Source organism: Myodes glareolus, chromosome 24, assembly GCF_982192425.1.
Source record: "Myodes glareolus chromosome 24, mMyoGla1.1, whole genome shotgun sequence".
Classification (NCBI taxonomy): domain Eukaryota; kingdom Metazoa; phylum Chordata; class Mammalia; order Rodentia; family Cricetidae; genus Myodes; species Myodes glareolus.
The window spans coordinates 30,616,924-30,636,132 of NC_142049.1; the positions used below are offsets into that span (position 1 = coordinate 30,616,924).

General features: G+C 44.0%; 1 pseudogene; it reads right to left on the bottom strand.

Moving 5' to 3' along the window:
• Positions 1-11,794: 11,794 nt before the first annotated feature.
• Positions 11,795-12,126, bottom strand: LOC125400822 (large ribosomal subunit protein eL33 pseudogene; annotated as a pseudogene).
• Positions 12,127-19,209: the final 7,083 nt, after the last annotated feature.

The following is a 19,209-nucleotide window of genomic DNA, read 5'->3' on the forward strand; positions in this document are numbered from 1 at the left end:
ACAAGTATTTTATTGAGGTAAGTGTTATAGCTTGGATGAGACTTTTCCCCTAAAAGGCAGTGTTCAGAGGTGGAAATGAATACAGTAAGAGGAGAAGACTCTGCTCTTATCAATAGATTAACCCATTCATGGATTGAAAATTTGAATAGACATTGGGGCCTGTTGGGAGGAAGTAGGTCACCCGAGGCATGTCTTTGGAGTATGCATCTTTACTAGCCTTTTTCTCTTTCCTTTTACTTTCGGGATATCATGAGTAAAACTTCTTCCTCTACCTACCCCCGATCCCAAGATGTTCTTGCCTCATTTCAGGCCCAAAGTAATGGAGGTAGCAAAACTTGGAGCGAGCCATCTGAAACTTTGAGTCAAAGTAATCCTTCCTGCCTTAAGGTATTTCTGAGCATTGTGTCACAGGGATTGAAACTTACTAACACGGAATGTTGTAACTCTAAAGAATCCTGACACCTCTGTAGATTAGCATAACATTTACTGCTCCTGGACACCAGGTGGGTGAGCATCCTCCTCCATCCTGTGGCTCCACTGTCCAAAAAATATGGAGCCCAGAGATCACAAGACCGGGGAAGAGATGGGGGGGGGGTGCACAGGACTGAGATATTAATGCCCTTGATCTGGAAAAAACATACTTTTCACATCGTTTTATTGGGCTGCCCAATGAGAAGGCAAACCAAAGCAGATTAAAACATGAAACAAGGAAACGAAGACTTCAACCCAAGTCCGTGACAGGAATGGCTCTGATGCTGGTGAAGGAACTCAGGGCAGCCGCTGAAACTAAGCTGAAAATACCCAGTGTAGACCTGATCCGGCTGTGTGGGCTTTGGTGGGAAAAGATCTACTAAGGAGCAGCAGAAAGGGACGCAGTCAAACCCAAAGGGCAGAATTGGGGCTGTGTGACGTGGAAGGAACAACCTGGTCCGATTCTGGGTCTGGGCTTGGAGAGATTGTGAGCTAACCTTCCTCCTACTCCAGCAGTTGACTAACCTCTGTCCCTGGTCACAAACACATCCCGAGGGACACTGGATAACAGGTAGCATAGAGAAAAGAAAGCTTGCCCTGAAGGAATTCGCGACTCTGTTAGGGAAATTGTATCTGTTATTAACAGCCACCCTACTTCAGCTCTGAGACCTTAGTCTTCTCGAAGGGCCATGTAATTTTAGCTAACTTCCTTGCAGACAACGGGGCTTAGAAGTGCGGCTCGTTCAGAAATGAGCACTGTATTATCTTGACGTCTCTCACTGTGCTTTTGTAGGAATATTTAAACGACGACATTTTCTTTCTTTCTGAGGAAACGGGAACGGGAGAATTGATCCTAAAGAAATAAATGTAATGGGCTGGGGAGACGGCTCAGCAGATAATGTGCAGGCAGGTGAGCTTAGGAAAGGTGCTCTGATTCCACAGAACCCGTAGAAAACTGGGAGAACCTGGAGGCCCCCAGTAATCCGTGTATGGGAGGTGGAGTTCCTCAGGCAAGCTGCTGAACTAGCAGAATCTGGCAGGTTTAACAAGTGAGAGCTAACACTGTTAACTAACTAACTAACTGAGAGCTAGGGAGATATTGGACACCAGCCTTTGGTCTCAACTCATAAGCATGTGCACATGTGCACAATTAAACACACACACACGTGCACACACCTGAATATTTACATTGTCTTTTCAGACCCTTTATCATTGTAGTGACATCTAATAGACTAATTTGTAGACTCATACACACCAAATATAAAAATATTTGAAAAGAGATAAAGTTATAAATTCACATTGAATATTATTTTGTGTGGCTATAAACCCTTTCTCTCTCTCTAAATATATATATTTAGAGATATATTTAGATATATATGTGTGTGTGTGTATGTGTGTGTTACACATATATACGTGTGCATGTGATTGATGTGTGTATGATGTCTTTGTGTGTGTTACGTGTTCATGTGTGTATGGTGTGTGCGATGTGGCATGTTTATGTGCGAACACACGCATGCGTGTGTGTGGTTTGTGTGCATATGTGTATGTGTGTGTTCATGTGTGTATGGTGTGTATGACATGGTATGTTTGTGTGAATGTGCATGTAGGGGCTGGGGGTGGGAGGCAGAAGTAGATGTTGGATGTCTTCCTCCATCATGCCCCCTTAGTTTTGTAGAAGAGTTCCCTCACTGAACCTAGCCCTTGGTAATTCTAGGCAGGTTGGCCAGCAAGCCTCAGGGATGCTCCTGTCTCTGCTTCCCCAGCAGAGGACTGCAGGTGTGGGCCAGCACCCCGGCTCTTTTTCTTTGGGGCCTGAGAGATCAGGTTCTCCTGCCTGCACAGCAACGACTTCCCTGGCCCCGCCATCTCCCCAGCCTGGGGAATCTTACTTATAGCTAAGCAAGTTAGACTTATAACCATGAAAATGTCTTCCTAATTTCAACTATTGGCACACCAAGTGTTACATGCCTTCTATCTGAATTTGACATAGAAGTGCCCAAATGACCTCTAACTCCACCAACTGTGTCCTCAGGTTGTCTTGGGAACAGTGAATTGTTCCTTTAAAAACATTCTTGGGCTAGAAAAAAAAACAAAAACCCGAACACTTGCCTACCCAACACTGTGGAATCCTGGGTTCAATCACCAGCTAAGGCCCTCCCTGTAAAGCCCCCTGTCTACCCTCTGTACCCACCAGTGCACACCATATCAAAGTTTATTTTTCAGCTTATATTTATTGGAAGAAATATATAATGTACAATTCTTCATAGTTAAAATAAACCAGTACTCAGAATTTCATGACAGAATCCAGAACCAACTGCTATAGCACTTATTCAATATTTTAAAAGGCATTTTTATTGAGAACCCATACAGAATATGCCTGAGCCCTGGAAGCATTTAAATTTTAATTTTGTATCTTATGAGCTACAGATGTTTCCCGGATGTTCCTTATATTAACTCACTTCATCTCCTTAAGCAAAATGCAGACAAAAGATGTCTCTCACCCATTACCCTTCTGAGTTTACCATCGGTGTGTGTGATAAGCCATTGACTTGAGTCATGAGTTTGAGACGAAAATGAACCACTGTCCTTCCTTAATGCAAGAATGGAGGTACATGGCCACTAGATGGCACTATTAAGTTCCACATTGGTCAAGCTTTGCATTAGCGGTGGTTTTCTTTCTTACAAAGGATAAATTGCTCTTAATACATTCTTGTCCTTCCCATCAGTACGTTTTAAGCATCTCCTGACTTGAGTCTGGTGAATCAGACTCAATGATTCGAATGAATGACAACTCTTGATTCACAACAAAATCCCATAGGGTTAAATAAAATGTGGGCTTTGGAGAAGAGGCCCTGATCTCTCGTTTTCTTTCATAACTGCCTTTGAGCTAAGCATTATTGCAAGGATCTGAAATAATAGTTTTCATAGCCAACCAGAAAATCTCAAAGAAAAGAGAGATGACATTGGGCAAACCCGAAGTTGACCACTCTTCATGATACACGTAGTTGACGGCATAGGCTTGTGCTTGTTTTCATGGCTAAGTCTTGCATGGAAAGAACGCTTTTGGTAGATAGGTGAATGTTGTCTATCAGTGGGATTCGAGCAGCCAGTTTGTGGCTAATTCCCTGTTTAATCACAGTACTGTAGCTTTCAATGGCTCCTCTGATGGGCCGTGGTGCTGGGCCTCAGTCACCCAGGGAAGCAGTCCTTTCTGTGCAGAGAGCACGGGAAGCCAACTTCACTCCGCACTGCTAAATTGGATCATTTTTCATTGGAAAAAAAAATTCCATACTATTTACATGAGGTCATTTTTATTCTGGTTTGTAATGCATAGATGAAATCCCTAGCTCATTTTTGATGAATGAGTCAGTGAGATGGTTCTCCAAATCCTGCCCCAGTTCAGCTCGCAGCAACTCCTTCAGAACAAAAGCTTCTCCTCCAGGCAACCAGCATCTGAATTATGTGCGGCAGGTCAAAGGTGCAAAGACGTTTCCAGGACTTTTTTTTTTTTTCTTTTTGGCTTTTTGAGACAGCTTTCTCTGTATTTTGGAGCCTGTCCTGGAACTAGCTCTTGTAGACCAGGCTGGCCTCGAACTCACAAGTTCCAGAATCATTTACAAAGAGCAAAAGCCATCAGTGCTCAAGTCTCCTGTAAAACGGCACAGCATTTGCACGGACCTAGTCAACATCCTCCCATGTAGAAATCACCTCTGGACAACTTACAATGCTGTATGCAATATGAATGCTTTGATACTATATTATTTGGGGAATATTTGGCAATAGAAAGTCTCTGCATGTTCAGGACTGAGGCAACCATTTCCTTTAAAATTTTCTGTCCACAGTTGTTTACGTATGTGCCAACAGAACCCAGGAATACAGAGGGCTGATTGCGTAGACAAGGTTCTCTTCAATAAGAAACACATTGGATGAATAAATTGCAAAATTAAATAGCTGAAAAATATATTTGCATTTAGACATCTATTCCTACTTTCTTCATGAAAGAACACATCCCCCAAACATTTAATTCAGTACCTTAAAAAACAACCTTTATATTTTTTATACATAAACAGAACTATATGTATTCCAATTTAAAAATACAATCAGTTTATAATTTATAAAAAGAACTCTATTGTTTTCTAAAATAAAAATTCTGAATGCCTATTTACTGAGTACTGTTGTCGAATCTGTGGAACACACTGTATAAAGATGGCTCCTTCTTCATCACAGAAAACGCCAGAAGTCAAGAGAACTGGACCAAAACATCATTTTCTAGACAGGACTGCTGTCCTCATGAGCTCAGGCAATTGTGATGATCTCCATAAGACCAACAGAAGAACAAGTCAGTCAGTACTCCAGCATGGACTGGGGAGGGGCTGGAGAGTCCTTACCCTAGCTAAGGAGCCACTGACAGTTGATGGCTCCTCCAGGAGGAAAAGTTGGTTATCTTTAAGGGTGTGGCCCTGATAAGTTAAGTCATTCACCATTGGATGGCCTCACACCCATAAACATAAAGGCAGCATACACTGGGCTAGGTGAATTATTTAAAAATAAGAGAAAGGTGGGGGGCAAAGTAGGGAAAGTATAGAGATGAGACGAAGGAGCTGGCGGAGAAATGCAGGGGAATGTGACTAAGATATATTATACGCCTATTTGACGGTCTCAAAATATTAATTAAAAATTGCTCTTTAAGTGATGGTCCCTACCCTCAAGAACAGATATCACATTAAAAAATAACAAGCCTGAAATTTTAAAAGTAGCACAAGGCTACATAAACCTAGATGCCAGCATGAACGTTAGCAATATTAGGCAGCTGAATACAAGAAGGCAGAGAAGGTTTCTCAGAAGTGACTGGACTATAGAGTTTATCGGTCATAGTTCCTTCTGTCCTGGTTGTGTATAGAATTATGATAAGACTTCAGAACTCACCAGGGCCCATCCCTTGCCGGAGGGCTCTGGCTGTCTTGGGGCCTGTGAGGGCATTCCAAGGAGTCACTGGTCAGTGCACGTCATTCTTCTGGATGCTGTCTGGGAAACAAAGAATGAGCCACGAGATATGTCAGTCACATCACCCAGACAAGGGTCTGCTCACAATACTCAGCCAATGACACAACATGCCCACAAGGTCAATCTGTGGGGCTATTTCATTAGTGCACGAGATCCTCGTCTTTTTGGGACCACACTCCGAGCACAGATGCATAAGCATGAACGGCTTTGCATGGGTTTTGAGGAATAGCTGGAAGCAAGCATTCAAAGAAACAGTCCAAGAGAAAGAACCGTGATTAGGGAAGGCATTCTGGGCCACCTCTGGCAGTCCAAGGACAGGACCACTGGTCCTTCTCCACCCAAGCATGTGTGTCTACGGCAAACCACAAGCATAACAGGGGAGTTACTACTAAGGAATGAAAACACAAAATAATATAAAAATGGCTCACACCTCTGCCCCTTCGTCCACATTTCCCCCTTTCAATGCACTTAATGTTCTTCAGTAAAATTTCCATTTTTAGCCTAAATAGTCCCCTCTGTTTCCTGCAGCCTCGACTGCGTGGGCCACGACATTTATGTAGGGACTAAGAAAGAATCTAGACTTAATAAAATTGCTTTAAATTTTGCTGTGGGAAATTTATCACATGTGCAGTAAGGAGAAAAATCTAAAAAGCTCCTGGGCTCCAGGCGCCAGCTTCACTGATGGTCACCATTCTCACATTCTCCCTTTCTCTACAGCTGCATTCACACCCATGTCCCTCTTCTAGTCAAATGGGGGGCTTGGGGGCAGTTTTATTAGAGCAAAATTTACATATATTAAGGGCCATAAAAATAACGATGTTTGGCATGCACCTTTGGCACATGCATACACCTGTGTAACCCACCACCCTGTTATGACATTATTCTGGGAAGCTTGCATCCCTTTCCAGGGAAACCCCTATCAACCATGTTCAAGTCACAGGATCATTTTCATCTTTGGGGAGCTTCACGTATTTTATTTTAGGCTGTCATCTAAATGAAGTGCACAATAAATACTCTTTCGTATCCAAATTATTTTGGTTCATATAATGTATATAAATTCAACAATTCAATAAATATTTTAAGTAAGTAATTATGGGTTGGAAACATCACTCTGGGAAACAGAGATGACAGGCTGGTGGTGTGGGCAGTGAAGGGATTCAACAGGACAAAAATGCAGCAGTGAAAAGCTTGTCACAGACACTGTGGGACAGCGACAATGGTCAAGACAGCAGATATACTGTCTGTGAGGAGGCCTTCACAGATCTGCATTCAGAGGAGTGGGGCCTACACAGGCCACCATCTCCAATTCCCAGTGCTCTGGAATGACTGAAGTTGGAGCTTCTTGTAATCAGATACTGCTCATCCATTTCCCGGCTGCTCAGACCCAAATAATCACACAAAACTACATCAATTACAACACTGTTTGGCCAATGGCTTAGGCATACTCGTAGCTAGCTCTTACATCTTAAAAAATCCATTTCTATTAATCTATATATTACCATGAGGCTGTGGCCTACCAGTAAGGTTCTGGCGTCTTTCTCCTTTGGCAGCTACATGATGTCTCCCTGACTCCATCTTCTTTCCCCCTGCCTCTGTGTTCTTTCTCCTTGAATTCAATTTAGTTTTCCTGCCCAGATCTATTCTGCCTTTCCATAGGCCAAAGTAGCTTCTTTATTAACCAATGATAATAAAAAATATTCATAGCGTACAGAGGGGAATCCCACATCATTTCCCCTTTTCTGTCTAAATAAAAAAGAAGGTTTTAACTTTAACATAGTAAAATTACATATAACAAAACAGGTATCAAGCAAGAATTATAGTTACAATATTTAATCCACTTGTATCTGGCAAAATTAAAGAAAATATTCCATCATCTATTTTATCTTTGTGAATCTAAAGTTTCATATCTAATATATCTTTTATCACAACTAAGAAAACTATAACTATAATAACTCTAACTATCTGTCTTCAACTCCATCAAAGACCCCAGAAGGATATAATATTACCTAAGTAAACAGGAAGTTCATTGTAAGCAACTTCTAAAACTCTAGAATTGACAAAGACATCTCACTGCTTGGACAGTCACCCAAAGTTCTTCTATAACATTGGGCACCCATCTTCAGCCTATAGGCCCATAGAATCTGTCTGACTTTTCCATGAAGCAGGAAATTTGAAAGACTGTTTTGCTTATATTGGCAGTTCGTCAGTCACTTTCTTCTGTATTCTGAAGAATGTCTTGCAGACTCTTTCATAAAGCAGGAACCCAGAAGGACCATCCTGGTTTTTTCAGAAGTTCAGCATTCACTTTTCTGTGGGCCCTGCATGTACAGTTTATACAGCATACCATAAAACAGTCCAGGCAAAAGCAGTTTCTTGTTCAAATGACTAGCCTTGTCACATTGAAGGCAAATTCCATAATGAGTTTCTTCAATGCCCATCAACCTCTCTGAAGCAATTGGTACTGCCAGAATGAGATATGTCTCACTATTGAGAAAAGTAAGCTCTTAAAACCTTTTAAATGTCATATTCTTTAGGTGTTTGAAATGTTAAAGATTATCTGTTTAAAAGAAATACATCTCTGTATATCTAGAAAACCTAACTAACATGACTACAAGTTTGACTATTTAAATGAATATCTATTAATCTGTAATTATTAGCTATACATTACATTTTTAAATAAGCTGTATAAACATAATATCTCAAACAAGAGTAGAAATATACATATAACAAAATTGATCTTAAATTTGTATCAATAGATCAAGATCCATATCAGTATAAAGTATTCTTTCTATATCATATCCCCCTATAAATGAAAACAAACATTTATAAACAATCATTTTGTGAATTTGGGCATAGTTCTCTCTAAACTGTCTCCTGCTTTTTATTGAGTAAAATATTTTTAGGGTTCATGGAGACCTTTCAGGGGGTCTTGGTCCATCAAACCACATTAGTCTGGAAGGAATCCATAGGTTCCCATCCTCTGTGGAAACAAAAGCAGAACCTCTTTCCCAAAGTAATATAGCCTTAGACTCAAATTTTGAAGTTAAGATATCTTTAAAATATATGTGTTCATTTAACTTAACAGTCCCCAGAATCAAATATCTCTCTGGAGTCAAAAAATTCAAAGAAAACACAATAATTTACATCATTCAGACTCTCTGTGTATTTTCCATCTTTACATGACTTTTTTATTACTCTATTATTTTTTTAATATTTATTTTATTTTCTTTACTCCTTTAATCTATGTCTGTCTATACTCTTTCTTCTTTCCCTCTTAAGCTCAAATACATTTATTCAGCACTGTGACCCATTCAGAGGTCTTTTTCATCTGAATCTGTCTTATTGTATATCTGTAATCATTTTCTGACCAGGAGATGTTTTTTAAATGCTAAACAGGCATGACTAGGACTACCACTGAGGTTTGCCTGTTGGCTCTACCCTGTCCAACATGGCGGAGGTGTATTCACCGCTTCTGTGAGCCTTGATCACCATCCCAGTTCCAGGGACACAGCAGGTCTACATTGCCCTCAAGCAACTTGTAGCACTCTGCTCACAAGCCCTAAGTACTTTGTAGAGGACCCCCAAAAACAGCCAGAGCTGTTCATGCTGCCAATGTGAACCAAGAAGCCATTTATTAAAGGAGCCACACCTCTGGTTGCAGTCAGAAAACAGAGCCTATCTGGGGAAAAATGTGGCTACCAAGAAGCTGTGCTTGGCTCCCATTTTTGTGGGTTGAGAAGCTCTCTTTTTTCCCTTAAGCATTTTTAGGCCTTATGTGGATCCATGACCCAGACAATGGGTGCCATTTGTAATCAGGGATTGCTCTTTCGGTTCCCAAATGTTCAGATCCAAATAATCACACAAAACTATGTTCATTGCAACATTGTTTGGCCAATGACTTAAGTATATTCCTAGCTAGCTCTTACATCTTAAATTAACCCTGGTGTGGGAGGTCCTTCAGTCTATGTGTTGCCTTTATTGGTTAATGAATAAAGAACTGTGTTGCCTCCGCACTTTTCTGTGAACACCCGAACCTCGAAACAGGCGCACGCTTTCCTGACTCAAGCCCACAAGAACGGATTAATATCCTAAAGGGTTAAAACACACACACAAACACTAGAGACTGGGCTCATCTACCAAGGATCAAGTGGCAAATGGCAGCTTTATTAAGCATAAGTCGGGTATATATACTGTGGGGCAGAAAGACACCAGCCCCCCATCAGGAACAAGGAAAGAGAAAAATCAGGGGGCCGCACCCAAGGTCAGAGAGCAGCTGAACAGAGAAAAGAGGAACCTCTCTTTCTCTGACCCGGGAATCTTGCCTGCAGAGAGAACCTTGCTTGCAGGTGGAATTACCATAACAATAGAGGGAGAGTTCTCTCTTAGCCACACCCTTGGGCTGTAGATGAAATTATCATAACAGGAGAGGGTGAGTTCTCTCTATGCACACCCTCAAGCTGGTACAATGGAACCAGGAAGCAGAACAGCCCTACATAGCGCCTCGGGAAAAATGGGGAACGACCTGTGTACCTACAGAACTGCTTTGAATCTATGGCAGGGAAGAACAGAACTAGGCAGAGAAAACTAGGTGGTATTCTGAGAGAATGAAGGGCAGAGTCAGGGAGAAGCCATGGAGCTGCCTCTGGAGACAGATGCAGGGAACTTTACCTGGTAAGCCACAGCTACATGGCGATATACAGATTACTGGAAATGGATTAAATTAAGATGAAAGAGCTAGCCAATAAGAAACTAGAGCTAATGGGCCAAGCAGTGATTTAATTAGTATCATTTCTGTGTGATTATTTTGGGGTCTAAGCTGCCGGGAAACAAGTGGTCTCTCCCTGTAACATAACCCATTTCTATTAATCTATGTATCATCAATGAGGCTGTACTCCACTGGTAAGGTTCCAGCATTTTTCTCCTTTGGCAACTACATGGCGTCTCCCTGAGTCCATCTCCTTTCTCCCTGCCTCTGTATTCTTTCTCCCGGCATTCAGTTTAGTTTTCCCACCGAACTCTATTCTGCTCTGCCATAGGCCAAGGCAGCTTCTTTATTAACCAATGGTAATAAAGCATATTCACCATATACAGAGGGGAATCCCACATCAGCTTCTTCTGGTTAACTCTTTCTAAAAAGAGAGTGGAGCTGCTCAGAGGTAAGAGCATCCTTGCTGAGTCTATCATGCCATGAGTCAGTATTATCCTTGATGAAAGGCTAAAGCATCTCTGGTAGTCAGCCATTCCAGAATCCTCTTTTCCTCCAGACAGAACAAAAATGTAAAACACTACATTTGAATTGAAGTCTCTTTTTTCAGCTGGTTTGTGTTGGCCTTGTCTACCATTGTTGCTTTAAAAAAAAAGTCCTTTGGGGGGTAAAGAAAGGGAAAGAGGATAGAAATGTCAGGTGACCTATACCAAGGGAACAATGGTGTAGAGATTCACCAAGAAGGAACTGGAGCCCTTGTCAGAGTACCATCCGCAAGTTAACCTGCAAGATCTGGAAGAAACAAATTCAACAGAGAGCTTAAAATGAAAATGCCAAAAAGAAGGAGGACATTCATATGTGTAATAACACTCAGGAGTAGCAGGAAGCAGGAAAGCCAGGTCCACATGTCCTTTCGTAGCTGCCATTCCTCAGCAGCTCTCTTTCTAATAAGATGCTGCTCCCTTAGCCTGTCAGTCAAATCTCAAGGAATTCTAACTGATTGGTGTAGAAGTAGCATTCCTTTAGGGCCAGGAAGTTTGCCTTGGGCCACAGTAAATGTGTTGAGAGCACAGTAAATGTGTTGAGAATATGTGAACCGTGGCAAGAGAATCAGTCTATTCCTAAGAGCCTTTGAGGGCTGTTAAGGTGTGCTTTAGTCTCATAGCTAATCCAGTCAGCACACTGGACAAGCACAAGAAGCCAACCCAAGCCCATCTGTTCCAGTGCCTACACCCAGTCCCACTAGGAGGGGCTGCATCTGAACAACTCTCCTAAGGTGAGGAGATACCCAAAAAGGGTAGAGAGGAGAAGTGTTAGGGAGAATTCGGATGTCAGGATTGATGGCAGTAATGGGCATTAATTACACAACAGGAGGAAGCCCCCCAGACATTAAGGCGTCTGGCAATATGTAGGTAGAAAAGTAATGGTTAGCAATTTAAGGAAAAGAGGGAGGTGAGACTTTCGGGAAACACAAAAAGTAAGACCATTCTGAGAGAAGGGGTAGAAACTGAGGGATCTGATGTTGATGATTGGAAAGGAAGGCAATTTCACAGCTTTCTCTTTTTTTGTCATTTTTTTCCCTTCACAAATCCATTTTTATTTACTTACTTTTCATTAAATCCTGGAAGGGAACAGCATCACACAGATTCTGTGTCCAACGACCTTTGCAGGAAGGTTGCTTCGGAATTTGGCACGAACCACGCTGCTGTTTCCATGGCCCGAGTTACTTTCCCCCAGATCACTCTGGTTTTGTTTGGTTTGTATCCAGGTACCACCGTGTTGTTTATTGCTTTATACACATAGCACATCTCTTTCCCAAGTAGAATTCAGTTTCATCTCGTGCATACACACCTTCAATTTTAAGAAGAGCTGTGTGCTCTCTCTGGTTCCAGAGACCTCCTTATAGCCAGAAAAAAAATGAACTTGCACCACAGCCTTCCAGACATGTTGCCTTTTAGAAGTCCTGTTCTCAACAAGCCCCACAGGCGCCAAGATGGCAGAAAGAGCTCTTTTTTGCCATTTTCTATTAAACTTTTTCATTTATTTTACATTTCAGCCACGGATTTCTCTCCCTCCTCTCCTCCTGTTCCATCCCCCTACTCCTATTTACCCCCCTTATCCACTCCTCCTCCCTTTAGAAAAGGGCAGACCTCCCATGGGAATCTATAAAGTATGGCACATCAAGTTGAGGCTAAGTCAAGCTCCTCCCCCTGAAGAGGTGCACCCTGTTAAAGAGATGTATTATGGCAAGAGGAAGGTCAAACTTGATTGAATTGAGATTTTTATCTATAGCCTTACTGATGTGCTGATCTTAAAAGTCTGTGAGAACTGTATGCTGCCTTAGAGTTGGAGGTGTGTGTGTGTGTGTGTGTGTGTGTGTGTGTGTGTGTGTAAGAGAGAGGGGGTGGGGAAGGAGAGGAAGAAAGATAGAGATTTTTATTTTATCTTAAAAAAGGATAGAATTGTGTGCTGGCTAGTTTTATGTCAACTTGATACAATCTAGAGTTATCTGTGAGGAATGAGCCTCAGTTGAGAATTTGCCTCCACAAGATTTAGCTGTAGACAAGGTTGAAGGGCATTTTCTTAATTTGTGATTGATGTGAGAGGGGCCAGCCCATTGTGAGTGGGGACAACCCCTGGGTTAATGGTCCTGGGTCCAGAGCAAATCCTAGGGAGCAAACCAGTAAGCAGTGTTCCTCCATAGCCTCTGCATCATCTCCTGCCTCCAGGTTCCTGCCTTACTTGAGTTCCTGCCCTGACTTCCTTCAGTGATGAGCATTGATGTGGAAGTATAAAGAAAACAAACCCTTCCCTTCCCAAGTTGTGATGTAGGAGGGTCATCTGTCTATGTGTTACTTTCATTGGTTAATAAAGAGACTGCCTTGGCCTTTTAATAGAGCAGAAAATTAGGTGGGTGGAGTAGACAGAACAGAATGCTGGGGAGAAGACAATGAGGCAGGTGATGAAGCTCCGGCCCAAGGTGGACGTAGGTTAGAATCTTCCCGGTAAGCCACCACCTCGTGGTGCTACACACATTAACAGAAATGGGTTAATCAAGATGTGAGAGTTAGCCAGTAAGAGGCTAGAGCTAATGGGCCAGGCAGTGTTTAAATGAATACAATTTGTGTGCTGTTATTTCGGGTATAAAGCTAGCCATGTGGGAGCCGGGTGGGACGAAAAGCAGGCCTGCTTGCCTCATCACTACAAAGTTGCTGCTTGTCATGGTGTTTCATCACAGCAGTAACTCTAACTAAGACAGGTTGTATAGGGAAAGGGATGGCTTGAGAGGCTGACAACCTAACAAGACGGCGCGAGGCCATCAAGTGACAAGCAGAGATGTACAGAAGGAGGGATTTATTATTGTATTTGGCCATGAGGCTGTTGAAAGGGGTGATGAACCCAGAAAGCAGGATGCCTCTTTTCGTTTATCAGACACGTGGGAGATGTGCATGAAGGGAGATTGTTAATTAGGTCAATCTGAATGGCTGGGTAAGCACTGATGGTGCAGATAAGAGTTAAGGGCAGGCAAAGCCAGCAGTCCCTTGGAAGAGTTAGACTGTGGCAGCTGAAGAGACAGTGGGACTTTTGAAGTGGGTGGGAAGTGGAGACAGCTGTAGTAACTGGGGGAGGAATAGCAGGAGAGGGAAGGTTATAATAGCTTCAAAGGTTTGACCCCTGTGAGGTTGGGGTGAGATCACGGCTGTAGAAAATTTATCATTAATGTCCAGGTATAGTCAGAAGGAGCCTGAAGGGGACGGTCTGGGACTAAATGTTGAAAGCAAGCGGGGCAGGTGAGTCAGTAGCAAACAGAGAGTGCAAGTTTATAAAATGGCATCAGAGTCGAAAGATAAGTGAGAAAGAAGGAGGTTTCGCTCCAGGGATGTAGAGGGACTGGCAGGCGCTGGGTGAGCTGGAACTGCTCTCTCCGTAGCTCTATGGCTATTCAAACTATGGCTCTTGGTTCCTGAATCATCCTGTAAGTCCCATCTAATGTCCTGATGGCCAAAATGAGGGTGCTGCACACTGAGTAGGAGAGATGTGACAGCTTAGCGGCCAGGAACTTGTTAATTAATGACTGCAGATTCACAGGGGTCTCAGGTTTTGATGGGTCGTAGGATCGTCAGGGAAAGCAAGATAATTATGAGAGAGGTGTGGTGGTCAGGAATGGCCTGAGGTTTGACAGATGGCTAAGTGACGGGATGGTCTCTACACAAGGTTATGAAAGGACCAGGGAGTCAGGAGAGACACTGAAGTATGGGGGGGGGCGTGCAAAAGTAAATTAACCTGTCATTTTGACATGATGTCTCTTCCAAGTAGAGAAACCGGGCAATCTGAGCAGACCAGGAGAGTCCAAGTCATTGTTTCCTCCCACATATCCTCAGGGAAGACTAGCCAGCCAGACTGTGATCTGTAATCAGTCTTAGTGAGAATTGGGAACTGAGAGTACAGACCTGGGAAATCAGTCAAGGAAGAATATGTGGCCCTTGCATTGACTAGAAACGGTGCTTTGGGGGTGTCATATCTAAAGTCACCAAAGGCACATTTATAAATATAGGCAGCATGGCATTTGCAGAGCTGTGGGGTCCATCAGCCCCCGAGGGATGGATCTTTATCTTTTCTGATGAACTCTTAACTGTCTATGAACGGAGTCAGGTCCTTAGTGATATCTCTTGTGCGGAACCCCTGAGAACAGAATGTCTGTCTCTCACGAGGGAAACTACCACTTTCAGGAGTCCTATCGTTTGCAGCTGGGCATGTGCTGGAGGTGGGTTATGGCAAATCATATGGCCCTGCTTACCACCACAGGAATAAATGAAGGGTGGCCTTCCTGAAGAAGGCTGATTCGAGCTGTGTGGGCGAGGGTCTGGGTGGTCTCGAGACAGGCAGGATGCTCACTGAGTACTGGGAACATCATTTGTCTTTATCCTGTTGCTTGCTGCTCGGCCCATCTGGTCCTCCAGACTTCTTTTGCATTGCTGCAGCCCATGAAGGTTGTGTCTAACAAGACATGAAAAAGAGCTGGGAGACCTTGTTCTAGTTTCTGATATTTTGTCTGATGTTGTCTGGTTAGTAAAACAGATAGCTAGAGCAGTCTGGCTCTTTTGGCTCTTAGGGACCAGGTCATTATAGTTATGCATGGCCTCAGTTAGCCTGAGCGGAAAGAGGTCAGGCTTAAAGATGGCCTTTCTCGTTCCTTCAATCAGGCCAGTAATCATGCCATCCTAGCAGCCCCTGCCAAAAGCATCTAGGGTCTGATAGGACCAGGTTAGTTCCCATCCAGGGCTTGCATCAGCACCATGACCAGCCTTCCTGGGTCATGGACACAGGTTTCGTTGGCCCATCTTTATGCCAATATCCATGTGTGAGATTACCTCTCCACACTATAGCAGACAGTTAAAATACCGCAAAATCTCCTGCCGGGTAAATTCTTTAATCTCCCAATGAAATAGAAGAGACCAAGAGTCCGATTTTGTCTCAGTCTGTGACAAGTTGACCATAAGAAATGGCTCATGTATCCTGAGGGTTCAAGCTTCATGGCCATTTCATGAGGGAGAAGGAGATATTTGAGGTTTAGTTTTTGGCTGTCTCTAATAAAACCTTTCTCTGTCTCTGTTCCTCCCTCCCTCTGTCTCTCTCTTCCTCCCTCTCTTCCTCTCCCCTTCATCTCACCCCATGTATATGCACAGGTGTGTGTGTGTGTGTGTGTGTGTGTGTGTGTGTGTGTGTATGTGTGTGTGTGTGTTGGGGGTATCTAGGTAAGGTGAGGAACCTTCCCACAGGTGTCCCTTGGATAAGTAGTGAGCCACCGTTACTATCTATAAAGGACTAGAAGCATCCTCCATTAGGGGGATTCACCTAGCAGAAAGGGTTTCTCCAAATGCAAAGACACCAGTGCAAAGTCAAACCATCTACTATCACAAGGACAAATCTACCTATCAGTGCAAGGTCAAATTATCCAAGTGTGCAGTCTGGATTTGTGTGGGGAAAAGAAAGGCTTGCTGATTTGATGGAAGGTGTACTCTCAGTTAGATATCTCAGGAATGGGTATTGTAGGAGACCGCTTGTTCGTTCCCGGCTGCCCAGACTCGAAATAACCACACAGGACCTGTATTAATTAAATCGCTGCTTGACCTATTAGCACTAGCTTCTTATTGGCTAGCTCTAACACCTTAATTTTACCCATTTCTATTCATCTGTGTATTGCTACATGGCTGTGGCTTTCTGGCAAGGTTCTGGCTCATCTGTTCCTGGCAGCACCTACATGGTGTCTCTTTACTCAGCCCTCTTTCTTCCAGCATTCAGTTTAGTTTTCCCCACCTACCTCTATTTAGCTCTGCACAGGCCCAAGGCAGTTTCTTTATTAACCAATGGTATTCACAGCATACAGAGGGGAATCCCACATCAAATGGGGGCTTTTCCAAAAAAAAAAAAAAAAAAGCACTTGAGAAATGAGACAGGAAAGAAAGGGTTAAAAAGCATGGGGAGTTGCCCCCGAATCAGCTGCCTCTGTGTTGGGAGTTGAACAGACAGCATGACCACAGCAACTCTTATAAAGGAAAGCATTTCCTTGGGTTGGTTCTCTTACAGTTCAGAGGTTCAGTCCATTATCACCACGGTGGGACATGGTAGCAGGCAGGCAGGCATGGTGCTGGAGAAAAAGCTGAGAGCCCTACATCTTTCAGGCAGCAAGAAGTAGACTGAGGCCCTTGGCATGGCTTGGGCACATATGAGACCTCAAAGCCTGACACCACACTGGCACACTTCCTCCAACAAGGCCACACCCACTCCAATAAAGCCACACCTCCTAATAGCGCCGCTCCCTATGAGCTTAAGGGGGCCAGTTACATTCACACTACCATAATGGGAGAAGGAATAGAAGGCAAAACACCATTCTACTCCAAGGTGCAGTGGCAGCAAATCTCCTGTGGGGGAGAGGAGTGAGTGGGCAGAAGGAGGAAGGAGTCCTCCAATGATAAGTGTGCTCCGCCTAGATGAGCTGCTGTCCGCCATGCCGTACATCGAGGCTCCCGGAGGAATTGAAAGTGTCCCTTGCCATGCTGGGCTGTAAAAGCTGCCCGCCTTTTCCATTGCTTTCATCTACCAAAGTGTAGCCTTGGCCAGGGTCTGTCAGTTATTAATGGGAAGCGAGGCTTTCCATGAGAGGCCGAAAGGAACTCCCTGGCTCGCACCCTGTTGGGTGATGACTGTCCAGAGACACACCTTGGAGGCCTTTGGGTGTCTCTGGAGAGGAGTTCCAGCTGTGGTCCTTCAGTTGCCCACGGGACAACTGACCAAACACCACTGACACTACTGGGAGGGGAGGCAAAGAGAGGTGACCACATGTGGGCCCCCAAAAGATGTGTCAGGAAATAGTGGCGACGGGCCGGTGATGCGCAGTATGAGAGGGTTTACCGGCACATAAAGGCAGAGGTAGAGTTTTATGGCACACACACACACACACACACACACACAGAGAAGAGAACAAGCTGTCAGCACCGGGATATCCCGGGGCTGCTCTGATGCAGACATTTGCCGGCAGGCAGCATTTCAGTCTCTGAGATAACTGCAGTTGGGCTTGCTGTGGTCCAGTCTTTTGGAGGTGATAACAATCCTGCTCAGAGGCTACAGCAGACTTGTTTGTCTACACCCAACCTGTCCTTGGGCAGTAAGCCCATTCTGAAGCTAAAATAGCCAAGTGTAGCCATCACTCCAAAAATAGTGTCCACATAAAGAATTGTAGGTGCAGAGGGCTCAGGGTAAGGGACACACTGGCCAAGCAGGTTGGCATGAGTGTGTGGAAGCCCTTGGGAGAACCAGGAAACAAGACTTTTACTCTATTTTCTTGGCCGTAAGTCAATGGCCTGCTTCCTAATTGCTGGTCAGAGCCTGGGAACTGATTCTCAGCCCAACATCCCACTCCTCGCTGCTTTCATGAATCACCGCTGTGCCTTGGAGTGGCGGTGCCAGTTGGCAACTCTGCTTGGAGCTGGTACATTCATATCTCCCTATGAGGACCACCCATCTGCCAAGTTCCATCCCACGCCCCCCTGGAAAGACAGGAAGATGAGCTCAGAACTTGACACACGTCTTTGAAATGGAGGCATAACTGGAAATGAAAGGTCAAGGGTAACGTTGGGGGGGGGTCAAAGGCCAGAGCTTGTGCCAGGAGTGGTCCTTGCTTTGATAACTCAGAACCTGGCCTTATCTTGCTGGAGGATGGAAGCTGAACATCCTGCAGGGATGGGTTGCCCAAGCTATTTTGATTTGTGTGGGCATGATGCAAAGTCAAAAATGTAACTCAGCCATGGCATACAGCTGCAATTATACAAACAACTCGGCCAACTAGATTGTCTGAGAAATGCAGCAATCCAGCTGTGGAGCCGGAATCCAGGTCAGGAGATGCAGAAGAATACCATGAGGCTCTAAGCCGAGTTTGGGAGCACCAGAAATGCAAGGCAGAAGATGAGGAGAGCATTTCCTTCCATAAGGACTTGGATCAATATCAGACTGGAGAAACAGCTTAGACAGAGAAAAGGGCATCTGGAGACTGTGTAAACTGAGCAACAGGCTTCTCCCTCAACAGCTCTTGGCATGTCAGACTGATGAATATCTTACAAATCACCAAAGAACCTTCATCCAGCATCTGATGAAAACATAGGCAGAGAAAAGCATCAGAGCACTGGACTGAGTTCCCAACGTCCAGTTGAAGTGAGGGATGGGCCAAGGACAACTTCTAGTAGTTGATTAGGATGTAGATATGGGAAGGTGATTGTATCTGCTATCTACTGATGAATAGCAAACTATTAATACCAAGTGGGTAATGTCAGAACTGAATCATGGTGCCTGTGGGCAGGACATCTGAACACAGCTTACTTGGGTATCCAGATCCAGGTTTCTCTGAAGGCTACAGTCAGGGTGTCAGCCAGGCTATGATGTCATCTGAAGGTTCCGCTGGAGGACTGCTTCTAAGCTCACCTGCGTGGCTGTTGAAAGGATTCGGTTCTGTGGGATGTTAGAAAAAGGGTCTC